This window comes from Scyliorhinus canicula, chromosome 2 (assembly GCF_902713615.1).
Source record: "Scyliorhinus canicula chromosome 2, sScyCan1.1, whole genome shotgun sequence".
NCBI classification, from domain to species: Eukaryota; Metazoa; Chordata; class Chondrichthyes; order Carcharhiniformes; family Scyliorhinidae; genus Scyliorhinus; species Scyliorhinus canicula.
Window position 1 is genome coordinate 249378483 of NC_052147.1, and position 17637 is coordinate 249396119.

The 17637-nt window shown below is 46.5% G+C and overlaps 1 protein-coding gene across 1 annotated transcript in view; it reads right to left on the bottom strand.

Annotated features, from left to right (window-relative positions):
- Nucleotides 1–17637, bottom strand: part of LOC119962094 (low-density lipoprotein receptor-related protein 1-like) — a 2271162-nt gene that overhangs the window by 936765 nt on the left and 1316760 nt on the right.

Sequence of the window (17637 nt, forward strand, 5' to 3'; positions counted from 1 at the left end):
AGAACAACATGGAGCTGAAGACAGCAGACTTTAAGAATTTATATTGGGCGCGATTCTCCACCCCTCCACGACGGGTTGGAGAATAGCGGGAGGGCCTTCCTGACATTTTTCCCGACCTCCCGCTATTCTCCCCCCCCCCCCCCACGGCCGCCCCACGACACGAATCGCTGCTCGCCGTTTTTTTACGGCGAGCAGCGATTCCCCCCTATCCGATGGGCCGAGTTCCCAGGCCTTTACGGCCGTTTTCACGAATTGAAACACACCTGCTCTCACCATTCGTGAAAACGGCCGCAAAGTGCCGTTCTGCACAACCATGCCACCGATTGGCACGGCCGCACCACGGCTGTGCCAATGGTGGCATGGGCCCGCGATCGGTGGGCACCGATCGCGGGCAGCGGGTCTGATTCCCGCGCACTCTTTGTCCCTCCGCCGCCCCGCAGGATCAGTCCGCGGGGCGGCTGAGGGGCATGACGGACCGCGCATGCGCGGGTTTGACGCATATGCGCGATGACATCATCCGCGCATGCGCGGGTTGGAGCCCTCCAACCCATGCATGCGCGGCTGATGTCATCGTGCGTGTCAGCCGCCGTGAGTCTTGGCGGCCGGGCTTAGCGAACGTTCGCTAAGCCCGCGCTGCCATTCTTCCCGGGGCCGCGATGCTAGCCCCGACCGGGGGGGGGGGGGGTGAATCGGGTCCTGGGAGGGGGCGCAGAAGCTGCCGTGAAACACGGCCGGTTTCACGGCAGTCTTTACGACTCTCCGAATTTGCGAAGAATCGCGCCCATTGTTTTTCTAAAATTGAACTGCATTTTCCAAAAGAGTAAATTCAGGCAAGGCTGAGGTAGCTTAAAACAAAAAGAGATGAATAATTATTCTTCACTTAATTGCAAGGTATAGAATTATCGATTCGGTGATCTTTGATAGTTTCCAAAGTATTCAAAGTGAAAGCAATTGGGCAGGTTAATCTTGAGGGTGGATTTTGTGTAGAATGGAAATCTAGTTCTTCCTTAATACTCAACTGGGTATGATTGCCAAGCATTTGAATGGAATACCACACATACCTATTAGTATTAACATAACCATTTCCATGTAATGTTATTTCTTTGCCCTGTTTGTAAATGTTAATAGAAATCAACTTTACCATCCATTACGCTGAGGCATTTTAATACGATGTCAGCCATATTATGTGGTAATGTTAAGACACTCTTAAGTATTCAAATAATCATCATGGAGCACATAATTTGGCCATTTAAAATCTATACTGCTCTTGTGAAAGTATCATTCACTTTTGCCCCACATTCTCCAAACTTTTCCTCCACCCAGCATTCGTTAACTTGTCTTTTAAAAGCTGGAATGTATTTCATTTCTATCACTAATTCTGACTCCCTTTACCTTTCTGTTCTCAAAATTGATCAGTGTGTCAGATTTAAATGCTTCAGCTTCAATAATCATATAGGGGACAGAGTTTTGCAGTTCCTTGCTGGCGGGTTTGTAGGTAGTGCGTGGGGCGGAACAGGGGGCATGATGGAAGGCAGAGGGGCAAGGGAGTAGAGGAGGATGATTAACAATGGATGATGAATAATGGGTCCAGTCACCCATTGCCATTGGGATTTCTACTAACATTTATAACTGAACAGGAGAAAAAAAATAACATTAAGTGGAAATGGTTATTTTAATAGAATATAGAACAGTACAGCACAGTACAGTTCCTTCGGCCCACGATGTTGTGCTGACCATTAATCCTAATTTAAGATCAACCTAACCCACACCACTTCAATTTACTGCTGTCCAATTGCCTGTCCAAGAGTCGCTTAAATGTTCCTAATGACTCTGACTCCACCACCACTGCTGGCAGTGCATTCTACGTACCCACCACTCTCTCTGTGAAGAACCGACCTCCGACATCTCCCCAAACCTTCCTCCATTCACCTTAAAATTATGTCCCCCAAACCTTCCTTCATTCACCTTAAAATGATGTCCCCTCGTGACAGCCATGGGGAAAAGTCTCTGGCTATCCACTCTATTCATGCCTCTCATCACCTTGTACACCTCTATCAAGTCACCTCTCTTCATTATTCGCTCCAGTGAGAAAAGCCTTAGCTCCTTCAACCTTTCTTCATAAGACATGTCCTCCAGTCCAGGTATCATCCTGGTAAATCTCCTCTGTACCCTCTCCAAAGCATCCACATCCTTCCTATAATGAGGCGACCAGAACTGGACACAATATTCCAAGTGTGGTCTAACCAGGGTTTTATAAAACTGCAGCAAAACCTTGTGGCTCTTAAATGCAATCCTCCTGTTAATGAAAGCCAACATCCCATACGCCATCTTAACAACTCCAGAAACCTGGGTGGCAACTATTAAGGGCCAGGCGCCGGAATGTGGCGACTAGGGGCTTTTCACAGTAACTTAATTGAAGCCTACTAGTGACAATAAGTGATTATTATTATTATAATTTCGAGAACCCCAAAGAATATCATGGAATTCACCTGACCCGCAACTTTAAATAGATTTTGGTTATGGGGAGCACAAGGGCCCACTTTACAGGTGTGATGCAACAGAGAACTAAAAGTACTTTCAAACAAAAACAATGTCTTCTTTCGGCCAGCCAATTCTGTATCCAGACAGGCAAATTTCCCTATGTCCCATGCCCCCTAACTTTCTGAATGAGATTACCATGGGGAACCTCATCAAATGCCTTACTGAAATTCATATACACCACATCCATCAATGTGTCTCGTCAAATCCTCAAAGAATTCAATGAGGCTTGTGAGGCATGACCTATCCCTCACAAAGCTATGCTGACTATCTTTAATCGAACTATGTTTTTCTAAATAATCATAAATCCCCGGCGGGATTCTCGCAACCCGGGGCCCGGCCGGAGAATCGCTGGGACCAGCCCGAATCACGCCACACTGTCCTGACGCCGGTCCATTGGCGCCGGCACGGTCGGCGCGGCGCCGGCACGGTGCCGGTCGGGGGCCGCTCTACGGGGCCCTCCCAACGATTCTCAGCCCGAGATTGGCCGAGCCTTCCACGCTAAAAAAGCCAAGTCCCGGCTGCGAGCGGCCTGTTGGGGGGGGGTCCAACGCCGGGGGGGGGGGGGGGGGGGGGGGGGGGCGTTCCTCTGTGGCCTGGCCCTCAATCAGGGCTTACCGATCGACGGGCCAGCCTCTCAGGCTGGGGGCCTCTTTTGTTCCGCGCCGGCCCTTGTAGCCCTACGCCATGTTGCGTCGGGGCCGGGGCAGAGGGAACAACATTCGCCTCCCTCCAATCATCCAGTACTATTCCAGTGGAGAGTGAGGATTCAAAGAGCATCGTCAACGGCACAGCAATCTTCTCCCTCGCTTCCTGTCATAACCTTGGGTATATCCCGTCAGGCCTACGGGGACTTATCTATCCTGATGCTTTTCAAAATTTCCAGCACATCCTCCTTCTTCATATCAATCTGTTCGAGTCTATTAACCTGGTTCACACTGTTCTCATGAGCAACAGGGTCCCTCTGGCTTGTGAATATTGAAGCAAAATATTCATTTATGGCCTTCCCTATCTCCTCAGACCCGAGGCACAAATTCCCTCCACTAACCCCGGTCGGCCCTACTCTCACTCTGATCATCCTCTTCTTTCTCACAGAAGTGTAGAACGCCTTGGGGTTTTCCCTAATCCTTCCCACCAGGGCTTTTTTATGCCCCCTTCCAGCTCTCCAAAGTCCATTTTGGAGTTCCTTCCTGGCTACCTTGTAACACTCTTGAGCCATGCCAAATCCTTGCTTCCTCAACCTTACAAAAACTTTCTCCTTCGTCTTGACTAGAAGCTCCACTTCTCTTGTCATCTAAGGCTCCTTCACCTTACCATTCCTTCCTCATTTCAGTGTGATAAATGTGGTGAATGTAACTTAGTAATTCACACTGTATTAACCAAAACCATTGTAAGCACAGTAGCGTTATCCGACCACTAGGGGGAGTAGCTCTGGGAATGCTCAGGAGTTTGTACAGGGCTTCACCCTTGGCTCCGCCCATGACTCCTCCCCCTGGACTTGCTGTATAAATACCCTTGTCCAGAGCCAGCCTGCAGTTCATCGAGAGTTCAATGGGTAACAGGCTGGCTCTGTAGTAAGTAGATTAAAACCACTGTCATATCTTAAAGCCCGTGTCTAGTGAATTGATGGTCCCATCAATAAAACTATTCAGCACTCGCAGCAAGTGCTCCTTAAACAACCCCTACATTACTGTTGTGTATTTCCCTAAGAACAACTGTTCCCACTTTATGCTCCTCAGCTCCTGTCTATTAGCAGTATAATTTACCCTCCCTTAATTAAATACTAACAGGTATTCCATTCAAATGCGTTGCAATCATACCCAGTTGGGATATCCCATCGACAGCACCCCTTGTTACTGAAAATTCCGTGTGCAGGCGTGGGACCAGAATTTCCCGCCGGCGTGAACAGCCGGTAAATCCCGCCAAATGTCTCCAGGAAATATGTTTTGATATTTTTGATAAAGTTTTCTAATAAAAAGGTCACGACAGTAGGGTGGACCTGTTACATCGCAAGGCTTGAGCCAACCGTTCCTTCAGCATTGTGAAAGGGACAGACAGAACTTTCTAACTTCACTTCAATGCTGCAACATCGACATGGGTTCACAATAAATGCCATTCATCACCGGCAAAACGGCTTCCATTCATTGACCATGAGCAACTGAAAGGTCATTAGTGTGCAACTTCAAAGAATTGAGCACAGTGTTACTTTGGTTTCATTATCTCATTCACATCTTAGCACTCCACAGAGAGCGCCAGATATCATGGGCGGGATTCGCCCCTACCCGGCGGGGTGGGGGTCCTGGCGGGATGGAGTGGCTGAACCACTCCGGCGTCGGGCCGCCCCAAAAGTGCGGAATCCTTCACGCCTTCAGGGGCTAGGTCCGCCATGGAGTGGTTGGCGCCCCGCCGGCCGGCGGGAAAGGAGCCTGGCGCCACGTCAACCGGCGCCGAAGGGCCTCCGGCGCCCGGCCCGAGTCGTGCATGCGCAGGATGACACCAGCATGCGCTGGTGCTCCCGCGGCAGAGGGATTCGCTTCCGCACCGGGAATGGCGGAGGACCACAGCCTCCCTTGCGGAAAGATAGAGTGCCCCCACGGCAGAGCCCGCCCGCGGATTGGTGGGCCTCGATCGCGGGCCAGACCACCGTGGGCACCTCCCCAGGCCAGATCCACCAGCGCCCCCCCAAGAACCCCGGAGCCCGCCCACGCTGCCAGGTCCCACCGGTAAGCGACGTAGTCCAATTTACGCTGGCGGGTCCAGAAACAGACAGGCGGGACTTTGGCCCATCACGGGCCGGAGATTTCGGGCAGTCCCAGTGCCCATTGAGTCGCACCAGGCCCCGCCATTCTCCGAGGCAGGCGGCGCGACTCACGCCGGGCCGGTTTTTGGGGGGCAGGAGAATTAGGAGGACAGCGGGGGTGGGATTCATGCCGACCCCCGGCGATTCTCCCACCCGGTGGGGGGGGGGGGGGTTGGAAAATCCCACCCCTCCCATTTCTGGAATGGCATCTCGATCACCTCAAAGTGTGTGCTAGATCTCGTGACTCACTGGAGCATAAGGAGACTATAGGGTAACTTGTTTGAGACTTGGGGTGGCACAGTTGTACGCACTGCCACCTCACAGCTCCAGGGATCCGGGTTCATTCCGGCCTCAGGTGACGGTCTGTGTCGAGTTCGCACTTTCTCCCCGTGTCTGCGTGAGTTTCCTCTGGGTCCTCCGGTTTCCTCCCGCAATCCAATGATGTGCAAGTTAGATGATTGGTCGCGCTAAATTGCCCTTAGTGTCCAAAAAAGTTAGGTGGGGTGACTAGGTTACGGGGATAGGGTGGAGGCATAGGCTTAAGTAGGGTGCTGTGTCAAGAGCCGGTGTAGACTCGATGGCCCGAATGGCCTCCTTCTTCCCTGTAAATTCTATGATTCTATGATTCTAAGATACACTTTGTTGGGGGGGGGGGGGGGGGATGGAGGAATGTTATAAATCCCACGACACCCACGAGGACTACCCGAATGATCTCCCTGTGGGGCTCGTGGAATACGAGCTCCCTGCTGAGGGGCGGAGGCCCAACCAATGGGCTTGTTAATTCCCCAAGATAAAAGCCAGCCCAGGAAGGAGCCGGCACTTCAGGATGGTCCTAGCTGGGACTTGGACTGTTAATTTGTTATTGTGTTTCCTAACCTGAGTAGGAAATAAACTTTTATTGACTCTTCTTTTCAGGACTCCTGATTGACTACAATAGATTGAAAATGGTGGCGCTGAACTCGTCCACGTCTTCCAGCCCTGCCTCCATTTTCCTCGGTCCTTCAGCTAGGTAGCTGAAGTACCTGCCTGACTCCTGTGTCGATTAATACTCAAATTGGAGTTCCAGGATGCTTTTTTTGATTGGTCATTGGGTCTTCCGGAATGTTCTACTCAGTAAAACCTGAGGGTACAGTGGAAGAAAAATAAGTGCTAAATTAATCTTTTAGTGGTCGGCACAAGCAGGAGTGCTGCTCTGAGAAGAGAAGGGTAACATGAGCTGCTGTCACCTCTGATGCCACTGCCTACATTCCATGATCAAAACCAAGACCTCAGGCTACTTTTTCTCAGTGGTTCAGTCTCTGGGATGTCCAATATTTGCTGCACTGCAGCAACTAAGTTTCAGCTGAACAGGGTAATTTCTAGTGCACTCTTAAGACACACAAAAAGGCAAATTAGGAGCAGGAGAATGCCTCTTGGCCCCTTGAGCCTGCTACGTCATTCAATACAATCATAGCTAATCTGATTGTAACCCCTATTGTACATTACTACCTACCCCCAATCACTTTTCACCTCCTTAGCAACCAAAAATCAATCCAGCTCTGCCTTAATTCCCAGCCCTCAGGGAAAAAAAATCTCCTCATCTCTGTCTCAAATTTTTAAAACTGTGACTCTTCGTTATAGATTCTCACACAAGGGGGTACATCTTCTTCCTACCCACTGTGTCAAGACCCCTCAGGATCTTAAATGTTTCAATCAAGTCACCCATTACTCTCCTGTAGTTCTGTTGTCCTAATTTATTATTTACGATCAAAGACATTGACAGGTAATGGATACTTAAACGACATTCAAAAATGATACAGGAGTGATAACTTCAAGTGATAGAGCTCATAATCTTCAAAACAATAGTCTATGTCATTAAAAGTTATATTTATCGCCTTTAAATGCAGTTTGTTGGAAATCCTGCAATAAATTCCTGAGTTATCAAGGATTTGGTCTCCCTTTTTGGACTTACTTCGAAATTGAAGGCTAGGTTGAAAGTGTGAATGTAAAAACAAAAGATCAGTTGTAAAATTAAAAACAAATTGAAAATCAAGTTAAATAAAATAGGGGTTGAGGGTGAGGTGATATGTTTTGGCTGCTGAATGTGGGCGATGTTAAACCCATTATAGCTAACAACGACCACATCTGTACCAAATGTTGGTTGCTTGAGGAACTTCCACTCATATTTAATGAGTTGGAGTCTGAGCTTCAGACATTCCGACACACCAGGGGCAGGGAGAGTTACCTGGATGCTGTATTTCAGGAGACAGTAACATCCTTAGATTAACTACCTTCAATTTGTTCAATGATCAGGGATAGGAGGGTCTGACTACAAGTGAGGCAGAGAGAGGGATCCAAGAGGTGGCACAGCAGGAGCCTCAACCTCTGCCCTTGTCCAACAGGCTTAAGATTGTTTCTCCCTGTGTGGATGAAAGCGAGAACTGTAGGGAGAGGAGCAAACTAGCCTTGACACTGTGGAACAGGAGCCATTCAAGTGGGGTGAAACGAGTAAAATGTGGCCATAGTTTTGGATAGTATAGAATAAACACATCTCTGTCGCCAGGATCAAGAGTCTTAATGGCTCTGATGCCTGGGTTCGGGACATTGGTACTGGGCTGGAGAGAAATGCAGTGGGAGAGGAAGGATCCAGTTGTCGTAATCCACGTAGGTACCAACGATATAGGTAGAAGGAGGAAAAAGATTCTGCACAGAAGGTTTGAGGATCGAGGCACTAAACACAATAACCTCCAAGGTCATAATCCCCAGATTATTATCTGAGCCACGTGCAAATTAGCATAGGGTACATAAAATTAGAGAGATGAATATGTGGCTCAAAGACTAGTTGGAGAAGTGGGTTTCAGTTTATGGGGCACTGGTTTCAATGCTGGGGAAGTGGGAGCTATACCGTTGGGACAGCCTCCGTCTGAATCTTGCTAGGACCAGTGTTCTTGCAAGCCAGGTAACTAAGGAAGTAGAGAAGGCTTTAAACTAAATAGAGAGGGGGCTCTATTGGTAACAAGGCAAAATTAATGGTTCTTTACTTAAATGCATGTAGCATTTGGCACAAAATAAATGAATCAGTGGCACAAATTGAGGTTCATGGGTTTGATCTTTTCGTATTATTTGGATCAAAACTGGGAACTAAATGCTCAGGAAGGAAGGGAAGGGTGGTGGGGTAACTTTGTTAGTCCGAGATGCATTAAGTTCAACAGCAAGAAATGAGCTTTTACCAGAAGATGTAGAATCCTTATGGCTAGAGATAAGAAATAACAAGGTGCAGTAGTCACTCATGGGAGTAGTCTATAGGCCCCTCATAACACTAATTATACTGTACGATGGAGAATAAATCAAGAGATAACAAAGGCATGTAAAAAAGGCAGGACTTTAATGTAGAATTTAACATTCAATTCAAGAGTGAGAAATCTTGGTCAGAAACAGCTGTGCCACACGCAAAAAGGACAAAGAGCATAGAACAGTACAGCACAGTACAGTCCCTTCGGCCCACGATGTTGTGACGACCACATATTCTAATCTAAGATCAACCTAACCTAAACCCCTTCAATTTACTACAGTCTAAGTGCCTGTCCAAGACTCTCTTAAATGCCCCTAATGTCTCTGACTCCATCACCTCTGCTAGCAGTGCATTCCACGCAACCACTACTCTGTGTAAAGAACCGACCTCTGATATCTCCCCTATACCTTCCTCCAATCACCTTAAAATTATGTCCCGTCGTGACAACCATTTCCGCCCCGGGGAAAAGTCTCTGGCTATCCACTCTATCCATGTCTCTCATCACCTTGCACACCTCTATCAAGTCACCTCTCTGCCTTCTTCGTTGCCATGAGAAAAGCCCTAGCTCCCTCAACCTTTCTTTATAAGATATGCCCTCAAGTCCAGGCAGCATCCTGGTAAAACTCATCTGAACCCTCTCGAAAGCATCCACATCCTTCCTATAATGGGGCGACCAGAACTGGCACAACATTCCAAGTGTGATTTAACCAGGGTTTTATAAAGCTGCAGGAAAACCTCCCGGCTGTTAAACTCAATCCCCCTGTTAATGAAAGGCAACACACCATACACCTTCTGAACAACCCTATGAACCTGGGTGGCAATTACAAAGGAATGAGGGAAGAATTGGCCGCACTGGATTTGGAAAGGACGGTTGCTCAGCACAGGGCAGAGGTTTGTGTAAAAATAGTTCATGGCTCACAACAAAAATATATTCCATTGAGAATAAAGGATTTTGGGAAGAGGATAAATCAACCAGGGTTAACGAAGGAACTGAAGGATAGTATTAAACTATACAAGGCTTTCGTTAGACCACAGCTGGAATACTGTGAAGTTTTGGTCCCCTTATCTAAGGAAAGATATACTGGCATTGGAGGCAGTGCAGAGAAGGTACACTTGGTTGATCCCAGGTGTGGGGAGATTTTCTTATGAGGAGAGGTTGAGTAGTTTGAGCCTCTACTCACTGGAGTTTAGAAGAATGAGAGGTGACCTTACTGAGAGATATACAATTCTCAATTGGCTTGACAGGGTGGACGTTGAGAGGATATTTCCTCACGTGGGAGAGTCTGGGACCAGAGGAAATAATCAAATCTGTTGCCTATTTAAGACAGAGGTGAGGAGGAATTTCTTCTCTCAGGGAGTAGTGAATCTGTGGAATTCATTGCTGCAGAGAGCTGTAGAGACTGGGTTATCAAATATGTTCAAGGCTGAGAGAGGCAGATTTTTAATCAGTAAGAGAATCCAGGGTTATGGGAATAAGGCGGGAAAGTGAAGTTGAGGATTATATCAGATCAGCCATGATCTCATTGAATGATGGAGTAGACTTGATGGGCCAAGTGGCCTCCTTCTGCTCCTATGTCTTACGGTCTTATGTTCTGCTTACTGTTAAAGCCGGTGTTTAATTTCAGAAAACAAATCTAACACAAGCTGTTTTCCAAGTACTTAGTGAGCCTTAGCACGCAAATATAGCTCCCTGATCTTTATCTATCAGATCAGCGTACCTGCTGCCCGACAGCAGTGGAGCACATACGATTAAAAGCAAGATAGTGGTGGAGAATGAAAAAGTATGAAGAGGCTTCACAAATATTCCCATCCTCAATGATGGTGGAGTCCTGCACATCAGTGGAAAGGTCAAACCTACCCTCTTCAGCCAAAAGTGCCGAGTGGATGGTCACAGATGCCGGTCTGCAGCCAACCCAATTCAATAACCCCTCAAGATATCAACAAACAGCTGGATGCTGTTTGAATACTGCACAGGTACTGACAACATCCTGGCAGTAGTACTGTAGACTTGTACTTCAGAATGGGCTGCATCCCGAGCCATGCTGTTCCAGTACAGTTATAACACTGGCATTTATCTGACAAAGCATTTGATAAGGTTCCCCACGGTCAGCTATTGCAGAAAATACGGAGGCTGGGGATTGAGGGTGATTTAGAGATGTGGATCAGAAATTGGCTAGTTGAAAGAAGACAGAGAGTGGTAATTGATGGGAAATGTTCAGAATGGAGTTCAGTTACGAGTGGCGTACCACAAGGATCTGTTCTGGGGCCGTTGCTGTTTGTCATTTTTATAAATGACCTAGAGGAGGGCGCAGAAGGATGGGTGAGTAAATTTGCAGACGACACTAAAGTCGGTGGAGTTGTAGACAGTGCGGAAGGATGTTGCAGGTTACAGAGGGACATAGATAAGCTGCAGAGCTGGGCTGAGAGGTGGCAAATGGAGTTTAATGTGGAGAAGTGTGAGGTGATTCACTTTGGAAAGAATAACAGGAATGCGGAATATTTGGCTAATGGTAAAATTCTTGGTAGTGTGGATGAGCAGAGGGATCTCGGTGTCCATGTACATAGATCCCTGAAAGTTGCCACCCAGGTTGATAGGGTTGTGAAGAAGGCCTATGGTGTGTTGGCCTTTATTGGTAGAGGGATTGAGTTCCGGAGCCATGAGGTCATGTTGCAGTTGTACAAAACTCTAGTACGGCCGCATTTGGAGTATTGCGTACAGTTCTGGTCGCCTCATTATAGGAAGGACATGGAAGCTTTGGAACGGGTGCAGAGGAGATTTACCAGGATGTTGCCTGGTATGGAGGGAAAATCTTATGAGGAAAGGCTGATGGACTTGAGGTTGTTTTCGTTAGAGAGAAGGTGGTTAAGAGGTGACTTTATAGAGGCATACAAAATGATCAGAGGGTTAGATAGGGTGGACAGCAAGAGCCTTCTCCCGCGGATGGAGGTGGCTAGCACGAGGGGACATAGCCTTAAATTGAGGGGTAATAGATATAGGACAGAGGTCAGAGGTGGGTTTTTTACGCAAAGAGTGGTGAGGCCGTGGAATGCCTTACCTGCAACAGTAGTGAACTCGCCAACATTGAGGGCATTAAAAAATTTATTGGATAAGCATTTGGATGATAAGGGCATAGTGTAGGTTAGATGGCCTTTAGATTTTTTCCATGTCGGTGCAACATCGAGGGCCGAAGGGCCTGTACTGCGCTGTATCGTTCTATGTTCTATGTAATATGGAAAGTTGCCCAGGTAAGATCTGTCAAAAGAAATTGGATTAATACAAGCTGGTCAATTACCACCCCACCAGCCTACTCTTAATTTTCATAGAATTTACAGTGCAGAAGGAGGCCATTCGGCCCATCGAGTCTGCATTGGCTCTTGGAAAGAGCACCCTACCCAAGGTCAACACCTCCACCCTATCCCCATAACCCAGTAACCCCACCCAACACTAAGGGCAATTTATCATGGCCAATCCACCTAACCTGCACATCTTTGGACTGTGGGAGGAAACCGGAGCACCCGAAGGAAACCCACGCACACACAGGGAGGATGTGCAGACTCCGCACAGACAGTGACCCAAGCTGGAATCGAACCGGGCACCCTGGAGCTGTGAAGCAATTTTGCTACCCACAATGCTACCGGCATCAGCAAAGTAATTGAAGGTGTCATCAACAGTGCGATCAAGCAGTACTTTCACAGCAGTAACCTTCTTACTGATGCTTAGTTTGCATTCAGGTAGTGTCACTTGGCCCTTGACTTTGTTATAAACATAAGTCAAAAGAACTTAAATGAAGAGGTGAAGTGAGAGTGACTGCCCTTGACATCAAGAAGCCAGACAATGTCTATCTCCTCTTGACATTCAATGACATTGCCATCATTGAATTCTCCACTCTCAATATCCTGGGGTTTACCATTGGCCAGAAACTTCACTGGAGCAACCATATGCAAGCACCGGTCAGATGCTAGGAATTGTGTGGTGAGTAACTCACCTCCTATCTCCCTTAGATTTGTCCACCATTTAAAAGGCAGATAGATGTCAGAAATGTAATTGAATACTCTTCACTTGTCTGGATGAGAGCCAACTCCAACCACACTCAAAGAGCATGACAACATCCAGGACACAAATGCAATACAGCAATTCACCAAACCTCCTTCAACAGCACCTTCTAAACCGATGACCTCTACTACCGAGAAGCACATACACAGAAGATGCATGGGAACATAACCACCTGGAAGTTCCCCTCTAAGATCATCCTGACTTGGAAATATATTGCCGATCCTTAACTGTCACTGGGTCATAATCCTGGACTTCCTTCCAGACAGCACTCTTGGTGTACCTACAGTGATTCATTAAGGAGGCTCAATACCACCTTCTCAGGGGTAATTAGGGACTGGCAAAAAAATGCTGTCATTGTCAGCGAGGGCACACATCCTATGAAAGAATAAACCCACCTGATCCATTCTTTTCTTTTAGAAGTACAATTTACAAAGTCAGATCATGAACAGAGCTGCTGGTGATTCACACAAGGATTGCTGCCATAACTCATCCAATATATCTGAGATTGTAATATGTTCAGAACTGAAAAACATTCTGCATTTGACTGTAAACATCCATCTTTATAACTTCTGCAGAGTATCAGCGAAGGCGAGAAATGCAATTGCAAAGCCAGTAATGTTTAAGATTGAGATGGTGATTACAATGCTTGATAGATTGAACCATTGAGATTTCAGATTTAGCCAAACTGAAAATGTGTCAATCGGAGCAACTTTAAATGTGCTAAATCTCCATGTGGAAAAAAAGGAATTTAGGATATTATTTGTATAGATATTGCACTGTAATCATTTATCCTGGGCTGGCTTTTTTTGCCCACACAGGAGGAGCATTTTTCCTCCTCCTGGATCTATCAAAAAAGAAAAATTGGAAAGTGCCTCGGCCTTTAATAAACGCTGGCTTAGCCATTCAACATCTGGATAAATGACTGAAGGTTTTATGGTGCATGTTCTGGCTATTTGTATCTGCAAATTGCAGTGGGGGTTCGACAACTTGTGGGGAGTTCCAATTTGCACATCAAAGGATGTTGTTTAATTTACAGATCCATCTGACAAGTGTGTCAGGCTGGCCTTAATTCGTCAACTTTGAAGTGGCTGAGGAGCCATCTGATTTTCAATTGCTGGCCTCTCAAGGAGAAATATGTGACAAACAGTTGAAAACCACCCAAGTGGCATCATAGTCTCATTGCAGTCCAGAGATACTGAAGACCATTGTTTGAAACAGAAAATAAACATTTATAATTTTTTTACCAGATGAATGGATAGAGCTATTGGCTAAGGAAGCAAACCTCACAAAATCTGGAGTGGACTCCCCTTTGGCCATTGGTGTTCCTCTCATATTAGTAGCGTCCAGCAACTCCTGCAACTGGCTAGGCGCCAGATGGATACAGGCTCTTGTCTTTAAGCTGGATACCAGCCCATGAGGTTGAGAGGTGGGAAAAGAGGTGAGGCAAGTCTGTGCATCTTAAAACCATACATAGGTTACTGTCACAACATTGTACCTGCATTATTTAAAAGAAAATTCCATTCTTAAAGTTGCAAAGCCAATGTGAAGGGTTCACAGGGCAAGCCCTTAATCCATATCATTGCTTGCTCCAAAAATCAGTTAAATTCAAATTGAATCCAATTCATGGTCTCCACAAGAGAGACATACAAGATCCAAACTCTCAAGCAAAGACATTACATATCATCTTGGACTTGATGTAATTCTTGATCTTGAAAATGAAAATCGCTTATTGTCATGAGTAGGCTTCAAATGAAGTTACTGTAAAAAGCCCCTAGTCGCCACATTCCGGCGCCTGTCCGGGGAGGCTGGTACGGGAGTCGAACTGTGCTGCTGGCCTGCTTGGTCTGCTTTAAAAGCCAGCGATTTAGCTGAGTGAGCTAAACCAACCCCTGATCTTAGCCAAAAGGCCACACATGCTGGCATTGAAAATCCTTAAAGACATTTCAAACGCAACATTTTAAAATTAAATCAAACTGGATAGTAACTGAACACATTCAATCTCAGAAATATTGGATGAGTTATGGTAGCAATCCTTGTGTGAATCACCAGAGCTATCAGACAGTTTTGTGGATTATACCATTTTATTTCTCAAAAGGACAAAGATACCTTTTCTGGTATTGATCACTGTAGTGGAGATAAACAAAACTCCACTTTATTGTCACAAGTAGGCATACATTAACATTGCAAAGAAGTTACTGCAAAAAGCCCTTGTCGCCACTTTCCGGTGCCTGTTCAGGTACACAGGAGAGAATTCAGAATGTCCAAATGACCTAACAGCACGTCTTTTGGGAGGAAACCGGAGCACTCGGAGGAAACCCACACAGACACGGGGAGAACGTGCAGACTCCACACAGACAGTGACCCAAGCCGGGAATCAAACCTGGGACCCTGGAGCTATGAAGCAACAGTGCTACCCACTGTGCTACCGTGCTTGAAAGTGAAACTAAGCCCCCCCCCCCCCCCCTCCCCCGCCTAAGATGTTCCATCTTCAAGCCCACCAGTGAAATAACCTCTGGGTAGATCAACTCTAGAAACCATTATAATGATTGAAAAATCTCTGCATCTTGAAGGTCATCATTTCAGCTAAAGTACAACATGATTATGAAACATTAGGCCTCCATCAAAATAGAGACAGGGTTAAATTTGATTTTTGCAATTACTGTTTTATCTTTAACAGTATGTAGTTTTATTTGCCTATGTGTGAGTGAGACATCACGGGATTCTCCGATCCTGCGCCACCCCCGCACCGATTCTCTGCCCGGTGGGCACCGATTCTCTGCCCCCGGCTTTACCTGCGGATACAGCTGCAGAATGGCTGGGTCTGTGGCCGCGCATGTGTCTGTGGTGGCCGCCCCATGCAACATGGCATCGGCTGCACGTGGACCCGGCCTGCCAAAACCTGCCCCCCTGAAACCAACCTCACCACCCAAGGCTACCCGTCATCAGTCCTCCCAGCCCCCACTACCCTGCCAACTGTGGCAGCGCTGGACTCAGTCCGCAGCCGCCATGTGAGGTCCCCGAACGTTGTCAACACACACGAGTGACGTCTTCGGGGACTCGGCCCATCGGAGGCGGAACATCGGGAGGGGGTCTCAGGTGACGTCCTGAGGCCTTCCAAAGAGTGTACAATGCACTCTCTGAGTATGCCGTTTTTCAGGGGTGTGGAGCATTTCCAAAACGGTGCCGTCCCCAATTCCAGCATAAATGTGGTTTCTCCGGCCAATCGTTGAACGCGATTTTGGAGTTGCCGTTTGGAGAATCCCGCCGCGCATTTTCATTAATTTCTGGAGCAAATGTATGAAATATAAACTAACCTTCTACATGTTAAATAGCAAAAGCTTGTTGCTGAGCTATTTAAATTGACACAATCAATCAGAGGGTAAGAAAATGCAGTCATTCACATACAAATATAATGATCATGGGCAATGACAACACCTTAAAATTGTCCATGACACTAAGCAGCAAACAGAGGTAGGTGGAAGGTACATTATAAATAATGTGTGTCCTGCAATGAAAAATGGCCAAACTTCGCAAAGTATGCAAGACTGACTGTGAGGTACACAAGCTTGGAGTCAATATTGTTGCTTCACAAGAAACCAGAATAGAAGGAATAGGTTCTATTCGAGAGGCTAATTATATCTTTTGCTGCCATAGAAATAGTGTTCAAGGCTGCTGAGATATTCAATTGAGCCACCAGTAGCTACTTCAGAGCATCTCATCTCCCTGCAGCTGGTGGAAGCACAGTTGACAGCATGTGTGTCAGTGCACCAAGCTTGTATGCCAACCTGGTAGCAAGAGGCAATTCTATGATTCCTTTTGAGTAACATTCCAAATGGTGAGAGGCTATTTATCCTGGATGACTTCAATGCACGTGTTGGGGGTGGACAGTGATTCATAGCCAATGTGCTCTGGTTACAATGATGTGGACAAGATCAATGAAAACGGACAACCCTTCTTGAGTTTTGAGCACTGAATGAACTCTGCATCACCAACATCTACTTTCAGGGGAGACATTATCAGAAGGTTTCAAGGTGACACTAAAGGTCCAGATGTGGTCTTCACAAGAGGGTGAAATCTGTCCAATGTTTTACACGCCTGTACCTACCACAGCAGAGATTGCAACATCAACAATGATCTTGTCAGCAGTGAAGTGAAGGTGTCCCCAGAAAGTTTTGTATTTTCAATCATGATGGTCCACCATGTATCAACACCCCTTACACAAGTAAAGATATGCCAACAATTTGCATTTCTCTTGAATGACTGCTACCCACCAACAGCTTACTGCCAAACACCAATGCTGGTACTAATGAAGCTTGGAAGTTACTAAGCTCAATAACCTATGAAGCAACAAAAGCATAATTTGGTCAAGGCAGAATCCATAAGAGAGACTGGTTTGTGACCTATTCTGCTACGGTAACATCTGTCTTTGATGTAATGATGCGTAACATAAAGCCAGCAGCAAAAACATTGCAGACCTGAAAGTCGTGTAAAAAATGTAAATGCTACATAAATAAACACTGGATTAATTTATGTCAAGAAATCCAAATTGACTGTGACCATGGAAATTAACAAGCCTTGGCTGAAGGGGTCATGAAGTACTACCATCACCATGGTTGCTCCCATGAAGCCCAGCCCAAACTGCCCTTCAGAAGGTGGGGATGAGCTGCTTTCTTGAACTGCTGCCGTTCATTTGGTTGGTACACGTTAGGAAGGAAGTTTCAGGATTTTGGCACAGCAACAGTGAAGGAAAGCAATATAGTTCCAAGTCAGTGTGGTGTGTGGTATTTCCGGTGCCAAAACCAATGCTGGATGATCTACCCAGTTACATCCTTCTTAAATTTTGTAATGGTTTGATCCAACTGAGATGCTTCTCAGGCCATTTCAGAGGGCTTTTAAGAATCAACCTCATTGGATCTGGAGTCGCGTATAGGCCAGGTAAGGATGGAAAATGTCCTTCCCGATATGAACATTGGT